Raw genomic sequence first — 16,820 nt, 5'->3', positions numbered from 1 at the left:
CGTGGTGGCTCATACCTGTAATCCCAGCACTTTGGGAGGCTGAGGCAGGGGGATCACCTGAGGTCAGGAGTTTGAGACCAGCCTGCCCAACATGGCAAAACCCTGTCTCTACTAAAAGTACAAAAAATTAGCCAGGCGTGGTGGCACATGTCTGTAATCCCAGCTACTCAGGAGGCTGAGGCAGGAGAATCACTTGAACTCGGAAGGTGAAGGTTTCAGTCAGCTGAGATCACGCCATTGCACTCCAGCCTGGGCAACAAGAGTGAAACTCCATCTCACCAGCATGGCACATGTATACATATGTAACTAACCTGCACATTGTGCACATGTACCCTAAAACTTAAAGTATAATAATAATAAAATAAAATAAAATAAAAAAAGAAAAAGAAAAGAAAACACAATGGTTTTCATTAACTTTTAAATATAATAATATTTACATGAAAGCACAGCAGATGTATTCTCAAAAAAGGTTAACTTTTTTAAAAAAATTCTCTCTTTAATGCTATTTGCATATGAAACTTGTACTCAGCTGCCTAATTTTTCTTATTAAATGCAAAATAGATCTATAACATCCTGCTAAACTAAAACTCAAACGGACACACCACATATACATACTTTTTTAAAACTCAATGTAAGTTGCCTTACAATTTGCAGTTTGTGTGTGAATCATCTCATCACTTAACAATCAGTTACTTTTGGATAGAATGCCTAAGCCCAACAGTGACAATGACATCAGAATTCAATTTAATGAGAATGGCTATTTCTGAGTGAAACAGAGAAAAGTGAGAACAAGAACAACATGACCAGTTCCTAAGAATGCATATAACTTCCAATTATGCAGGCTAATGGATTTTTAAAGATTGTCCTAGATCTTTCCTTTAATCCCATTGATTTGATTTTCCATTTCTCTCTCCGTTCTCTGTCAGACTCATTTTTGTTGTGAGCACTGTCATACAGCACTCAAAGCCAAAAAATGTTTTCTAGCGAGTTGGGCTAGGCTTGGGTTGGCACTGCTTGCTCAAATATAAAAAACAAATGAAAAGATGAGAGGTATATTAGTGAAGTGCAATAGCACCAAATGGGAAAAGGATACACTTGTTGAATATGAAGGAGACACTTAAATTATCTAACATTCAATTGGCACAACTGTAAAATTGTAATATTAGATTTAACCTTTATCCTCTAATATTGTTTTGATCTTTTTTTTTTTTTTTTTTTTTGAGGCGGAGTCTCGCTCTGTCGCCCAGGATGGAGTGCAGTGGCGCGATCTCGGCTCACTGCAAGCTCCGCCTCCCAGGTTCACGCCATTCTCCTGCCTCAGCCTCCCGAGTAGCTGGGACTACAGGCACCCGCCACCATCCCCGGCTAATTTTTTGTATTTTTAGTAGAGACAGGGTTTCACCCTGGTCTCGATCTCCTGACCTCGTGATCTGCCCCCCTCGGCCTCCCAAAGTGCTGGGATTACAAGCGTGAGCCACCGCGCCCAGCCTATTGTTTTGATCTTATTACTACAATTAGATGATCTCTAACTTAACTTTAAAGATCACCCAAAGTAGTCCATACATCATTTGAGTTGGATAAAAACCTTTGTGCATTTATTTCTATGCAGTGGCTCCTTAGAAGTTTCTGCCAAATCACGGGTGGATCACGAGGTCAGGAGATCGAGACCATCCTGGCTAACATGGTGAAATCCCGTCTCTACTAAAAATACAAAAAAATTAGTTGGGCGTGGTGGCGGGCGCCTGTAGTCCCAGCTACTCCGGAGGCTGAGGCAGGAGAATGGCGTGAACCTGGGAGGTGGAGCTTGCAGTGAGCTGAGATCGCACCACTGCACTCCAGCCTGGGCGACAGAGCGAGACTCCGTCTCAAAAAAAAAAAAAAAAAAAAGAAGTTTCTGCCCATCAAAGAAATTTCCAGAATCACTCCTAATCTTTCAATGGTTGGGAAATTCAGGACCGCATAAGAAACACGACTTCTCTACTTCACATGTTCAGCATCAGCAATTGAGGGAAACCTCACAACCTCAATCACAGGCTATTTTTTTTTTTTTTTTGTCAGCCAGGATATTTAGTCTTTCAACTAAAATTGTTTGTTGATAATACTCAGACTCTTCAACTTCAATTCACTGTGGTTCAATATCCTGGCACAGGATTTCTGGAAGATTTGGGATTAAAAAAAAAAACCTTATTATTAACTCAGCCTGCTTTCTCTCAGCACAGGTAATTTACTGGAGCTTAGAATAACAGTATTTTGAAATAGTTCTTATAGATGATATATAACTGTTTGTGCTTCTATCAGTAGCAGTCCTTCCATACTTTCCCTGTACCCAGATATCTGCCTACCAAATTATTTAACCACTAATAAACCACAATATGTACAGCGAAGGTGAACTTTGAATAGTCTTGTGATTCTGAATTCAGTGTAAGTGAGGTTCTCACCAGCATGGAAGCTTGTCCTTAACATAATTTCCACGAAAATGTACAATATTAAACACCTTTCTCTGTCTCTCCTTTACCTACCCACTAAGCTCTCTTGTGGATCAGACACAGTCACAAATTACCCCTTCTGATTTATAAATATTTAACAATTTTGATTTATCAATCTTAATTAACTTGCTTTAGAAGTACTAACCAGAAAGGAAAAGCAAAGCGAAAGAGATTAGGAAAGAAGCTTATGTTGAATTTTAAAGAATGCATTGCTGGGAGGTCAAAATTAATATTGTATTCCTTTCAAATATGCTATTCCTCATGGGCATGAAAACACATTAGTAGTTAACACACACTCTCCTCAAGATAAAATAAAAGTTTCAAAAATCAAAATTTCGATGACATTGTCCCAATAGTTTGTTTTTAAAGACAGGAAACAGTTTTCTAGTGACTTGGGCTAGGCTTGGGTTGGCACTACTTGCTCAAATATAAAGAACAAATGAAAAGATGAGAGTTATATTAGTAAAGTGCAATAGCACCAAATGGGAAAGGGATACGCTTGTTGAATATGAAGAAGACATCTTAATTCTCTAGCGTTCCATTGGCACAACTGAAAAATTAGAATATTAGATTTACCCTTTATCCTCTAATATTGTTTTAATCTTATTACTGCTGTATAAACTTTTAGAATTAGATGATCTCTAAGTTAACTTAGGATAACTAAGTTATCATCTGGGATCCATGGACCCAAAGTAGTCCGTACATCATCTGAGTTGGAAGAAAACCTTTGTGCATTTATTTCTTTGGAGTAGCTCCTTAGACGTTTCTACCAAATACAAAGAAATTTCCAGAATCACTCCTAATCTTTCAATGGTTGGGAAATTCAGGACCACATAAGAAACATGACTTCTCTACTTCACATATTCAGCATCAGCCATTGGAAAACTCATACCCTTAATCACAGGCTAATATTCTTTATTTGATATCAGATGATATTTAATCTTTCAACTAAAATTGTTTGTTGATAATACTCAGACTCTTCAACTTCAATTCAATGTGGTTCAATGCCCCAGCATAAGATTTCTGGCAGATTTTGGATAAAACAAAAACAAAAAAAACCCTTATTATTAACTCAGCTCCAACGGTGATGTCTCACACATTGTCCTTGCTGGGTTCAATAACACTTGTCCTGCTGAGCTGATGTAATCCACATCTCAGCTCTCTTCAATTCATTTGTATTGCTTTGATCACAATTGCCATATATTCTGATGCTTTTATTCATAACTAAGAAAAACATTTTGGATGCTGCCTTTGGCTTTCTTCCAAAAAGCCAACAAGATGACACCTTTTAATTCAACAGCCAACCCCTCTGTAGCTTAACCATTTCAAGCACATTCTAATATTGATTAGTATATATTTTTCAATTGATAATGATTTTCTACCTTTAAAAATAGATACTCTCATTTCTTGCAATCAACTTGCCTGCCTTTTACTGTGCTGGAAGTTGTTATTCATCTTGTAATAAAGCAAGGTGGTCTAAAGCCAAGGAAGCCAAAGTCGCACTTCAGTCACCCCACAGTGACATACAAGATGCATTACCCTAAAATATGACTTCAAAAGATCCTGGCCAGGTGCAGTGGCTCATGCCTGTAATCCCAGCACTTTGGGAGGCCAAGGTGGGCAGATCACGAGGTCAGGAGATCGAGACCATCCTGGCTAACATGGTGAAACCCTGTCTCTACTAAAAAATACAAAAAATTAGCTGGGTGTGGTGCCGGGCACCTGTAGTCCCAGCTACTTGGGAGGCTGAGGCACGAGAATGGCGTGAACCTGGGAGGAAGAGGTTGCAGTGAGCCGAGATCGCGCCACTGCACTCCAGCCTGGGCAACAGAGCGAGACTGTCTCAAAAAAACATAAAAAATAAAAGATCCAGATAGCTCAGGTGAGGTCTTGCGGGGAAAAGTCTCCTACAACTATTCTATTCAGGCCACAGATTTTCTCTTAACTTTGTTCTTAATCTTTTAGATAGATATAGGGCCTTGACATTCTGTAAGTTTCCCGGCTCTTGTTATTGGGAGAAAGATGTCCTTATAAATCTCTCCCAGATAAATGTGGAAGGTTAAGCTGTCAGAACTAGAAATTGTGTACTGCAAGTGATTTCTTGTATGACATTAGGTAAACTTCTTCACTTTTCTTGTTCTCATCTATTTTTTTTTTTTTTTTATGTAGTGAATGGCAATTACACTTATGTTTTCTGTTCTTTCATAGAACACACGACTGGGACAACATGAGAGAAACAGCTTTGTGGGTTTCTACATACTACAATACTGTGATTAGTAAAAAGGAAAATGCAATAGAAACAGTAGAAAGAACAAGTAGAACCTAAATGGTCTCAACAGGGGTGCTAAAAAATTTGACTGCAGTAATTGTACAGGGTTTAGCTGAGCGTAACGTGACTGATTATCAGCTTTAACACAAAAAATTTTCAGGCTTTTCTTAGTTGATGTGACTGTATCAAGGTGAGCACCTCCAATGTCAGCTCACAAAAGTTTTCACTGGCTGGGTGCAGTCACTCACACCTGTAATCTCAGCACTCTGGGAGGCTGAGGCAGGCGGATGACCTGAGGTCAGGAGTTCGAGACAAGCCTGGCCAACATGGTGAAAACCCGTCTCTACTAAAAAAATTTAAAAATTAGTTGGGGGAGGTGACAGGCACCTGTAATCCCAGCTACTCGAGAGGCTGAGGCAGGAGAATCGCTTGAACCCGGGAGGCGGAGGTTGCAGTGAGCCGAGATTGCGCCATTGCACCCTAGCCTAGGTGACAAGAACGAGACTCTGCATCAAAACAAACAAAAAATATAGTTTTCATTTAGCATACATAGTTATTGTTTCTGCCTCAGGAATCATCATGTTCCAGGAAAATAAATAAGCCAGGTCTAGATATATCCTAAGAAATTTTGATAAGAAATAAGTAGCATCCTTTGTTCTGCTATGAAGATATTATTAATCTTATACTATATTTAATGAATAAAGTTATATATGAAGCTTTTGTGCCCTAGAATTTGTAGCATTGGTTGTGTTAATAATCAGGATAATTATTAGTGATAATTCTCAAGATAATATGCCAGGAACATTTCTAATTTTTTTAGTTTACTTTGAAAATAAAGTTGAATAGAGGACAAAATGGCCATTGTCACTGTGAAGAAACTTAATAATGGTTTTCTCCGTCTGTAAAACACACTAACTTGCATTTTATTGTACTAATTTCTTTAATAATTATATAAAAATTATATAATTTACATTTATATGATAGCACATAATATCTGACTTTGGTTGGTTAAAACAACCTACCCAAAGTCAGATATTACGTGCCATTGTATAAATGTTTTTATCTAACTGTTACTATTTGTGTTGGTTATCATTAAATACCACATACAGAGTATGCTCAACAATTTAAAAACTAAACAAAGAAAAATACAAGGACTTCCATTATTTTGCAATATGGCAAACTAAGTATTAATTGAATCACTTCCCATAACCATACAACTAATTTTGATGAATAAAATGTGAAAACAACAAAAATCCTATGTACAGAATAGGCGAGAATTCTGTGAGTATTGGAGCTCGCATTAACCTGGAGTCAACTGTCCATCACTGATAGCCAAAAGCCTCTATTATAATCACTCAACTGCACTGGAGAGAGGAGGTCAGTGACTATGGTGCTAGCAGAATGGTAGCTCAGTTAAGAGAAATTCAGAGAAAAATAAGACTTCTGAACAATCATAAGTCAAAGTAGGTTAAAGCCTGACTGGAGAGAGTTAGCAGAGATGTGTTTACCTGTCTCTGATTCCAAGCAGAGCTAATCAAAAAATAAAATGTCTACTGTGAAAATTCTTTAAGTATTATTTTGTTTATAATTGACACACGGTAATTGTACATATTTATGTGGTACAGCTTGATGTTTCATTGCATGTATACATTGTATAATAAAGATATTTAGCATATCTGTCATTTTAATTTATCATTTCTTTGTGGTGATAATATTTAAAATCCTCTCTTCTAGTTACCTTGAAATATACAATACACTATTAGTTATACTCACTCTACTGTGTAATAGAACACCATAACTTATTCTTCCTGACTAACTGCAACTCTGTACACACTGAGCAACTGCTCCCTCTTCCCCCCAACCCTCTATCTCTGATAAACTCTATTCTAACACTTTTTTGTTTTGTTTTGTTTTTTGAGACAGAGTCTTGCTCAGTCACCCAGGCTGGAGTGCAATGGTGCGATCTCAACTCACTGCAACCTCCCTGTCCCAGGTTCAAGTGATTCTCCTGCCTTAGCCTCGCAAGTAGCAGGTATTTCAGGCATGCGACACCAGGCCCACCTAATTTTTGTATTCTTAGTAGAGACGGGGTGTCATCATGTTGGCCAGGCTGATCTCCAACTGCTGACCTCAGGTGATCCACCCGCTTCAGCCTCCCAAAGTGCTGGAATTGCAGGAGTGAGCCACTGTGCCCGGCCTCTACTGTCTACACTTCTATGACAGTAACATTTTTAGATTCCATATATGAGTAGTTTCATGCAGTGTTTTTGTCTATCCGGGCCTGGGTTATTTCGTTTAACATAATGTCCTCCAGTTTCATTCATGTTGCTGCGAATTTCTTTGAGAATTCTTAACAGCAAGGTTGCATGTATATGAGTTTGGGGACAGATTTACCATCACCTTTGGGATAAAAATCTCCAAGGTGAAAATTTCATTTAAAGTGGTTCCAGGTTGGTATTACCCTCAGACTCCTAGAAAAGGTTAAAAAAAAATCCAGAAGAATGTGTATTTTCAAAACAAGTCTCAAAAGAATTCACATAAAATTCTAAGTTATATGATAAGCCTAAAATTAATATATATATAAATAAGAGGAAAATATTTAAACATGTCTCTCCATATGAATTAGCAGAAAAATAATGAAATGTTAAACCCATAAAGTCTGCAAGTATTAGAATTTCAAACAAGAATATAATGTTGATATGTTGAATATTATTTTTTTAAAAAAATGCTTTGAAAAATAAGGCCAAGTAAATCTGAAAAATAATAAAATGTAAAATGCAGACATTAATAACAGGATTTAGAAACTCAATGCACAAAAAATACAGTACAGTAGAAACATTAGAAGATGTATCCTCCATGAGTAAAATGGTGAATAGTAGTAAAGTAATTAAACCAACTGCAGAACAGAAACTACATGAAAAATAGGAGAGATTGTAAGATATATTGAATAAGGTAAGAAGATTTAACATAATCTATTTTTAGAGTACCTTATGCTTTAGGAGGCTTAGGAGGGAGAATTGCTTGAGGCCAGGAGTGTGAAACCAGCCTGAGAAATATAGAGACCCTGTGTCTGCAAAAATAAAAATAAAAAAATTAGCAAGACATGGCACATACCTACATTTCCAGCTACTCAGGAAGCTGAGGCTGGAGGATCGCTTGAGCCCAGAAATTTGAGGTTGCAGTGAGCTGTGACTGCATCACTGCACCATTCCAGCCTGGGTGACAGAGCAAGGCCTTGTCTTTGGAAAAGAAAAAAAAGGTGGAGGGAGTGGCGAGAAGAAGCAATAATTTAAAAACATAGCAGAGAGTGTGATGACTGACAGAAAAAAATCATGCCTCAAATTGGTTACATAAATAATTCAAAAAGTAAATATTTTTTAAAAATCCAAATTAGAATGTAGTAAAATACCAAAGACAAAATTAAAAGCAGTCAGTGACAAAATGTAGACTAACTGTAAAAGGTCTATAATTAGATATTGGCAACACTAAAATTCAGAAGATAATGTGATTATATCATTACAGTGATTAGCTAAAAATATTTAAAAAGTAATCTTGGAAAATCTATACCCAGTGAAATTATCTTTCAGTAATGAGGATAAAATAAAAGTATTTTTAGGCACACACAAAGTAAAAACATATTCTATCAACAAACTCTAAAAGAACTTCTAGAGAAATTCGTTATTTAAAAAAAGTAATTCCAAAGGAAAGTCAAAGTTTCGAGAAAAAATACTGAATGAAGAAAATATTATATCAGTCAAACTTAAGGCAGAAATTAATTATATTAAACAACAGTAACATTATGCAGTTTAAAAATTAATTAACATATATATAAATCATGACCAAAAAAGTAAAATAGTGGCAAGTGAGAGGAATTCTTATACGGATAAACTGAATATAATTCTTGTTGTTAGCTTTAGAATTTATTAAAATGTATATATTAATTTAAAAAATTATAGAAAAACTACTAAAATATAGATTTGATATAAACTCTAAACCAGTAGGTGGAAAAATTACAATGACTGAAAAAAAAAGAGAAAGAAAAAATACCCTCACATGGACAGACAGAATTTATAAACAAACCGTAATCAATGTAGGGCTAAAGTAAATATTGTATTAAAATAAAAATAAAAATTGTCAGACTGTATTTTAAGAATATATTTTTTAAAAGCATTTCTATACAGAAGAGAAAAAACACATGAGGCAAATTCAAGCAAAATAAATATACTGGATGTGTCTATATTAATATCAGATAAAAGGTACTTTAAATCAAACTACCAATAAACAGAGTAATCAGATATTAAGAAAAGATTCAATTCACCAGAAAGATCATAAAGTTGAATGAAACTAACAACAAAGTTTTGAAACTTATAAAAAAGAAAACTTATGGAATCCCAAGAAAACGAAAAATTTATCGTCATGAGAGGTTTTAACATATCTCTATCAGATATTAATGAAAAAATAAGAGATTAAATTAATAAGTGGAGGATTTGAAAAATTCAGTAGAATTTTCTGTGTCTTTTTTCCCCCACTCCCTCTAGAAATCCAGTTACGATGATTGTAACGGAATAAATGCAATGAGCCTATCACCTGAAAACGATGGGAGACATTACCTATAGTGAATGAGGTAATTTAACGAATTTATGGAAGACAGAATGCGAAAGTGATAGGACAGATGGAATCACAGAAGTAACAGACTAAACTATACATAAGGGAAAATGTAATGGGAGAAAGGAGATCATTTTCCAGACAGAAACCCAGAGATGCCCAAGCATAAAAGTTCACAGGTACAGAGAAAGTCCAACAGAAAACAGGAAGTTAATTTAAAGACTCCCTAAAAAACCTGTCTCTGACTTAAAAAAAAATATTAGAAGTCTTTCATTATAGTTTTGCAACTATAAATTTTCTCCATTATTAATTTAGAAACAGTTAACCTAAAAAAGATATGCAGAAAAAGCATACTGTGAACAACATAGTTAATGATAATTTTTAAAAAGTATTTCATGAAAATAGAAAAAAAGAAAAGATACTGCTCATAAAATTATAGCTCATACAACTGTCTTTTACCCTTTTGCTAGCTAGATATGCTGAGGCATAAAATTACAAATCCACATTTCCTTGCAACTACTTATGTGAATGTAAAATGGAATCTGTAAATTCTTTTTTCTGTGTCTTTAAAGTACTACTGCAGCCGGTGGTATCTTCTTGATCAGTTGTGGTTTTAGAAATAGTACTCCTATGTGGAGGCAGTTTTGCCTTGTTCTGAGTGGCAGCCCTGAAGGCCTAACCTGCAACCTAGACCGGCAGTCCTTTTAGTGATTTTCTGACTTGCCATATCCTTTAATCAAATTCCTTCCTTCTTAAAGTACTTGTAGAATTTTCTGTTCACTATAGTTATTCTTGAATGATAAAGGTATCCACTATTACTGCTTCTCACTAACTTTTTTTATTTGAATATCTTAGCCAATACAATAAGATCAGAAAAAAGAAATAAAACATATGAGTAACAGAAAGGAAGTAAACTATTATTAGGTGCAAATAATATGATTGTGTATATCTATGTCCCTTAAATCAAGCTTGTTCATTGGGTGGTATAAAATCCTCATTCTCGCTGAATGTTGTCAGTAAGGTCAATTACTGTAAAAGCAGGGCATAATAATGACCCCATTTTAGTGGTATACTTGCCTACCTGTCCTTGTAGTAGGATCGCTGCAACTCAGCAGAAATATGATTTAGAGTGCTCAGAGTATTTTGATAAAAATACTTTGTTGCCAATATGGTGAAACCCCATCTCTGCTAAAAAATACAAGAATTAGCTGGGCATGGTGGCAGGCGCCTGTAATCCCAGCTACTCGGGAGGCTGAGGCAGGAGAATCACTTGAACCTAGAAGGCAGAGGTTGCAGTGAGCTGAGATGGCACCACTGCACTCCAGCCTGGGCAACAGAGTGAGACTCCATCTTAAAAAACAAAACCTAATAAACAACAACAACAACAAAACAACACATTGTTTTTAATTGTCTAAACTTTTTTTTTTTTTTTTTTTTTTTTGAGATGGAGTCTTGCTCAGTCATGAAGCGATTCTCCTGCCTCAGCCTCCCGAGTAGCTGGGATTACAGGCACCCGCCGCCACGTCCAGCTAATTTTTGTATTTTTGGTAGAGACGGATTTTCATCATGTTGGCCAGGCTGGTCACGAACTCCTAACCTCAAGTGATCCACCCGCCTCAGCCTCCCAAAGTGCTGGGATTACAGACCTAAGACAATGCTACTGGAGGATCTGAATATTTTTGTAAAAATTAGTCTTGGTACACCACTTTGGATTATTTTTTTCTCTCAACATTTTGAAAATGTTATTCTATGTTTGGTTTCCATTGTTGCTATTAAGAAGTCAGCTAGCAATCTATTATTTGTTAATAGCAATCTTTTTTTTCCTCTCATCAGACTTTTAAGAACATTGCCTTTTTCGATTCCTCAGAGATCTAGAACTAGAAATACCATTTGACCCAGCCATCCCATTACTGGGTATATACCCAAAGGACTATAAATCATGCTACTGTAAAGACACATGCACACGTATGTTTATTGTGGCACTATTCACAATAGCAAAGGCTTGGAACCAACCCAAATGTCCAACAATGATAGACTGGATTAAGAAAATGTGGCACATATACACCATGGAATACTATGCAGCCATAAAAAATGATGAGTTCATGTCCTTTGTAGGCACATGGATGAAATTGGAAATCATCATTCTCAGTAAACTATCGCAAGAACAAAAAACCAAACACCGCATATTCTCACTCATAGGTGGGAATTGAACAATGAGAACACATGGACACAGGAAGGGGAACATCACACTCTGGGGACTGTTGTGGGGTGGGGGGATGGGGGAGGGATAGCATTAGGAGATATACCTAATGCAAAATGACGAGTTAATGGGTGCAGCACACCAGCATGGCACATGTATACATATATAACTAACCTGCACATTGTGCACATGTACCCTAAAACTTAAAGTATAATAATAATAATAAAAAAAGAACATTGCCTTTTTAATTATTTAGTTTTATTACAATGTGATGATAGGAATTAATTTTTATGTATCCTACTATGATTCATTTGGTTTCCTGAGTCAAATGATTGTGTTTTGTAAAAATTTATGGCAAATTTTTTAGGCATCATTTGTTCAAATATAGCTGTCTTCATTTCTTCAATTTTTAAAATTCAGGTAATTCAATTATGCTAGATTTTCTTATTCTCTTCTTTATGTTTCCTAATGTTTCATGCTTTCTATTTCTTTGTTTTTCTGTTATATAGTCTGATTAAGTTCTTGAATATATTTTCCAGTACATTCTTTCCTCAGTTGAATTAAAACTACTGATAATTCCACATATTGAATTATTTAAATTATTTTATTATTTTTCACTTTCAGAAATCTTATTTAGTATTTTTTCAAAGACATTTTGTCATTTTCATTGTCATACATTACTTCATGATTTCAAACTGCGTTAACAAATTTGATTTTATGTCTATCAATTATTGAAGATGTTTTCTCTTTCTATCCAATGTCAAGTTGAGACAGAAATTCCTCATATCTATTCTGGATATGAGATTTGTCCCTTGTCCTCTGTACTTCTTGAGGTCATTAAAATCTAAGCTCAGCTTTCTTTGGTTTGGCAAACACCCTCAGTTAACAACCTGCTTCAGTTCTCTGCTTATAACTCTGAGTTTCTACTTTCAATTATTTTTTGGCATCTAAAAATTTCTATCTTTCTTGCAAGATTGTCTGTGTTTTGAGAGGAATGGGTTTGTAAGAGTATTTTATCAGCAATTGCAATTGATTTCAATGAGTTTGTTCGGTTATCAAGTCTATCATACCATCTGAATCAATAATTGATTTTTTTCTTGTTTATTACTTCTTTCCCCAAATGGAGTGAGGTAGAAGGAAAGTCTGGTACTTGGCCTGTCTTAATCAGCATTATATCTTGTGCATATAAAACAGTTTCTGATATGTATTAATATTTACTGAGTAAATACAAATTATAAGTATTTCCAGTTCATTTATTTTAATATTTATTTACATTATATGATTTCAATAAAATATAGAAAATTATTAACAATTACTATAACCTCTAAGTGTATTTATAATACTTTTATGCATTTCCTCATTTTTCAACTGTGAGTATGCATTAGTTTTTAGGAAGAAGATATTTTTTAAGAATTAAATATGTCATATGATAAATATATTTTAAAATTGCTAACTACCCAAAGAAAAAAGTTACAGGTAATAAAACTACAAGTTAACAGTAGCTATCTATGGGTGGTAATGTATAGGTTGTTTGTTTTTTAAAATTTATTCCATCTTTAAAATGTTCTACAATTAAATTAAACAATTTTGTTCAATAAACAAAATGTTTAATTCGATAGACATTCTATATGGCCTAGAGGCAATTATTTTCTTTAAAATCCTATGTAAAATTTAAACATCTATTTTTAAACTAAAATGTATTAATTGATTAATATGTCTGACTAATGCTAAGTACCTTATATATATTGTATCCATTTTTACAAACCAATAAAATATTTTATGCATAATGAAATTAAATACAGTTAAGGAACTTTCCAGGGACATACATGTATGTAAAAAATTGTAATAGCAGATAAATGACAACTGCCAGGTAAGACATAGAGCTGAAACCCTTAGACAGTCTGTGACTTTTATGGAATGTCAAAGCCATGTCTTTAAATATCACCCTAAACTTCCTCACCCCCTCTGAAGAAGTAGTGTTCCTATCTATAAAACATCAATGAAATTTCATTAAAGAAGCAGTACTCTGGCTGTATTAGTTTGCTAGGGCTATTATAACAAAATAACACAGACTGGGCAGCATAAGCAACAGAAATTTATTTTCTTACAGTTCTGGAGATTAGAAGTCTGAGTCCAGGGTGTAAGAAGGGTTGGTTTCTTCTGAGGCCTGTCTCCTTGGCTTGTAGATGGCCACCTTCTTGCTGTATCCTCACATGGTATTTCTTCGGCGATCATGCACCATGGCTGTCTCCCCATTTGTCACTCTCCTCTAATACGGACATCAGTCATAGTGAATTAGGACCTACCAGAATCACCTATTTTAACTTAGTTACATGTGTAAAGATCCTGTCTCCAAATACAGTCATATTTTGAGATACTGGGGGCTAGGACTTCAACATATAAATATTTAGAGTAAGATATTTCAGCCTAACACTGCCATACTGAAGTAAGTGGGCAAAAATGTAGTTCTATGTTAATAATAGCACTCCATAATAACTTGAAGCTAAAAAAGACAAAATCCTTGCAAATCTGTAGAATACAGTCTTTGATTAATAGATATGGATATTTCTGGCTTGATTATGTTGGCATTTTCCCAATATATGGTTATAATTTGTTGTCATGAACATTTGTGGTAATTTAGTAGTTAAATTCAACAAGGAGCTATTGTGTTCCAGGTACCATGGGACATTTCTAATAAGAATCCTTGATGCAACACTAAAGAGGCTTACAATATTACTAGTGTGGGAACAGGGACCAGAAAAGACGTATATTAAATATTGTAATAGCAGAGAAAGCATTCAATAAATGGCAGCTGTCAAGTAAATGATATAGGAGAGATACACAGTACATTGGATTTTAAAAAGAATTGATTTCGTTTTAGGGGCAATATAATATTGGTGTGCTTATTATTTTAATTGTGTGGTGGTTTGGACTCTTTTTCTCTCTGATTTAAGTATATGAGGTAAACATCAACATAACTTTTGGGAAGATGATGGTTTTGTTCAGACATTATTAAAATCTATTTGAAAACATTTAATGTTTTGGTGGCATCTGATCATGTGACAAAGAAGGAGATGCTTTATAAATTAATCTTATAGAATAGAGTAACATTTCCTTTAGTATCTCTTGAAAAAACTAAATAAGAAGGAAAATGATTTCAGTCACATAAATAATATATCAATTCAAAAAATTCAAGGGTAAGATGTTATGGTTTTTAGAGATACAAAAAAGCAACAAAAGCTAGATAACTAAAGTAAGTGCAGGACACGATATAAAAATAGAAAGGAAGGATTATGAATTAGTATTTTAAACAAGGGAAATAGTCTTTCAAAATTTGTGCTCAAATGGTGTGCTTGACAATGTCTTAATCACATAAATATCATACTAGTGCAATGCTAAAGCAATCAAAGATGCCAATAAATTCTAAATCTCAGGGAAATTTCTGAGAAGCTGCCAGTGGAACTCTCATAATACGTGTAATCTATTTCAGATTTAGTCGGTTGATAGAAATCAACTGATATAGAGAGGTCTATTTTATTATACCTATATGCCTGCTTTCCTACTTTATGTCCTCCTTTGATTAATGCTATTGTGATTTTTATGCTTTAGAACAAAACAGAAGAAATCGATGTTTTTTTTGTACTTTAAAAGCAGTGGTTCTTAAATTGAGTAAAAGTCCCCTTTAGGAATTTAACAAAAGCTTAGACTTTTAGAAATATTTATTCATTGACTTATTCCTTCAATACACATGTTGAATTCCTATTATGTGTTAGGTATTATTTGAAGCATTATGAATACAGCAACAAATTGAAAAGACAAGATATCCTATATTATAGTAATAGGAACAAAGCCAGTCAAAAATAAAATAAAAAGGTTATTGCAGGTTATGATAATGTAATGAAAGAAATAAGCAAGTTAATCAGACATGGAGACTAATTGTAGGATAACTGTTGTAGCTAGTGTTTCAAGGAAGGCATCTCTGAGAATTTTATCTTTGAGCTGAAACCTGAAAGGTGAGGAGAACTCCAGGCAGAGGGAAGAACAGCTTCAAGCACCCGAGGGTGAGAAGGACTGGATATATTCAAGAAACAGAAAAGACAGCTGCAGTCACACCATAATGAGTAGAAGAAAAAGTACAAGTATGGAGCTTAAGTAGGGAGCACAGTGTTTCAAGTCTTGAAGACAGCAGTAAGTAACCTGGGGCTCAACTGAAGCTTAATGAGGTGCTTCTGACAGTGTATAGGCATAATCCTATTAATATTTCAAAAAGATAGCTCTCTTTGTTGTGTGGAGGGTCAATAGAAGAAGCAAGAAGATCATTAAGTAAATGATTTTAACCCATCAGACATGGGAGGATTGTAGCTGGGGGTTAAGGTGGTGGCTGTAAAAATAAATATAACTGGAAAGATTTAGAATGGCAGAGATAACCAGGGGATTTTCTGGATTTATTTGGAAGATGAGGCAAAGGAGTGATCAAGATAATGTCTAGTTTTTAGTCTGTAGCAAATATGTGATAGTGATGGTACTTTCATATATAAAGATAAAACAACCTGGTAGAAAAGAGAATCAGGAATTTCTATTTTGCATTTATTGAGACATATAGATACATAATAATGTCTATATACAAAAAACCCTCAATAAGTCTACAAAACAACTGCTAGAACTAACGAATGAGTCTAACAAGGTTACAGGATAAAGGGTTAATATTAAAAATGTTTTGTACTTGTATATGTTGGCAGTAAATAACTAGAAAATAATATTTGCTCAAAATCCATTCATGATAGCACTAAAATTCATAAAATACTTAGATAAATACAATAGAATAAACAAAGATCTCACACTAAATATTATAAATATTCTTGTGAGAAACTGAAGGTCTAAATAAATGGGATGATATATTACATTCAAGGATTGAAAGTCTCAATATTGTTAAATGTCAATTACTCAAAAATTATCTATGCTTTCAATGCAGTTCCAATCAAAATCCTCCCACAGGTTTTTTTTGGCAAACTCTACAAGCTGATTCTACAATTTATATGGAAGTTCAAATAACTTAGCATTACCTCGCTAAGCACTTTCTTTAAAAGAAGAACAAAGTTAGAATAATTACCATACTTGATTTCAAGACAAAATAAAGCTTACAGAAATCAAGACACTTTAGGAGTGGCAAAAGTTTAAAGACATAGAGGGATGAGACAAAGTCACAAGTTCAGAAATAGACCCACACATATTTAGTTAATTGATTTTTTTTTACAAAGGC

At 34.6% G+C, this 16,820-nt stretch overlaps 1 long non-coding RNA gene across 2 annotated transcripts in view; it reads right to left on the bottom strand.

Annotated features, from left to right (window-relative positions):
• Positions 1–16,820, bottom strand: part of LOC109026183 (uncharacterized) — a 176,479-nt gene that overhangs the window by 14,311 nt on the left and 145,348 nt on the right. For both annotated transcript variants that reach the window (XR_008678299.2, XR_008678301.2), the window contains exon 5: positions 13,669–13,829. This is a non-coding gene — a long non-coding RNA (uncharacterized lncRNA). The remainder of the gene's footprint in view (positions 1–13,668; positions 13,830–16,820) is intronic.

Source organism: Gorilla gorilla, chromosome 2 (assembly GCF_029281585.2).
Source record: "Gorilla gorilla gorilla isolate KB3781 chromosome 2, NHGRI_mGorGor1-v2.1_pri, whole genome shotgun sequence".
Taxonomy (NCBI): domain Eukaryota; kingdom Metazoa; phylum Chordata; class Mammalia; order Primates; family Hominidae; genus Gorilla; species Gorilla gorilla.
The sequence above is the reverse complement of the archived record's forward strand: the minus strand, read 5'-3'. Positions and strand labels throughout refer to the sequence as shown.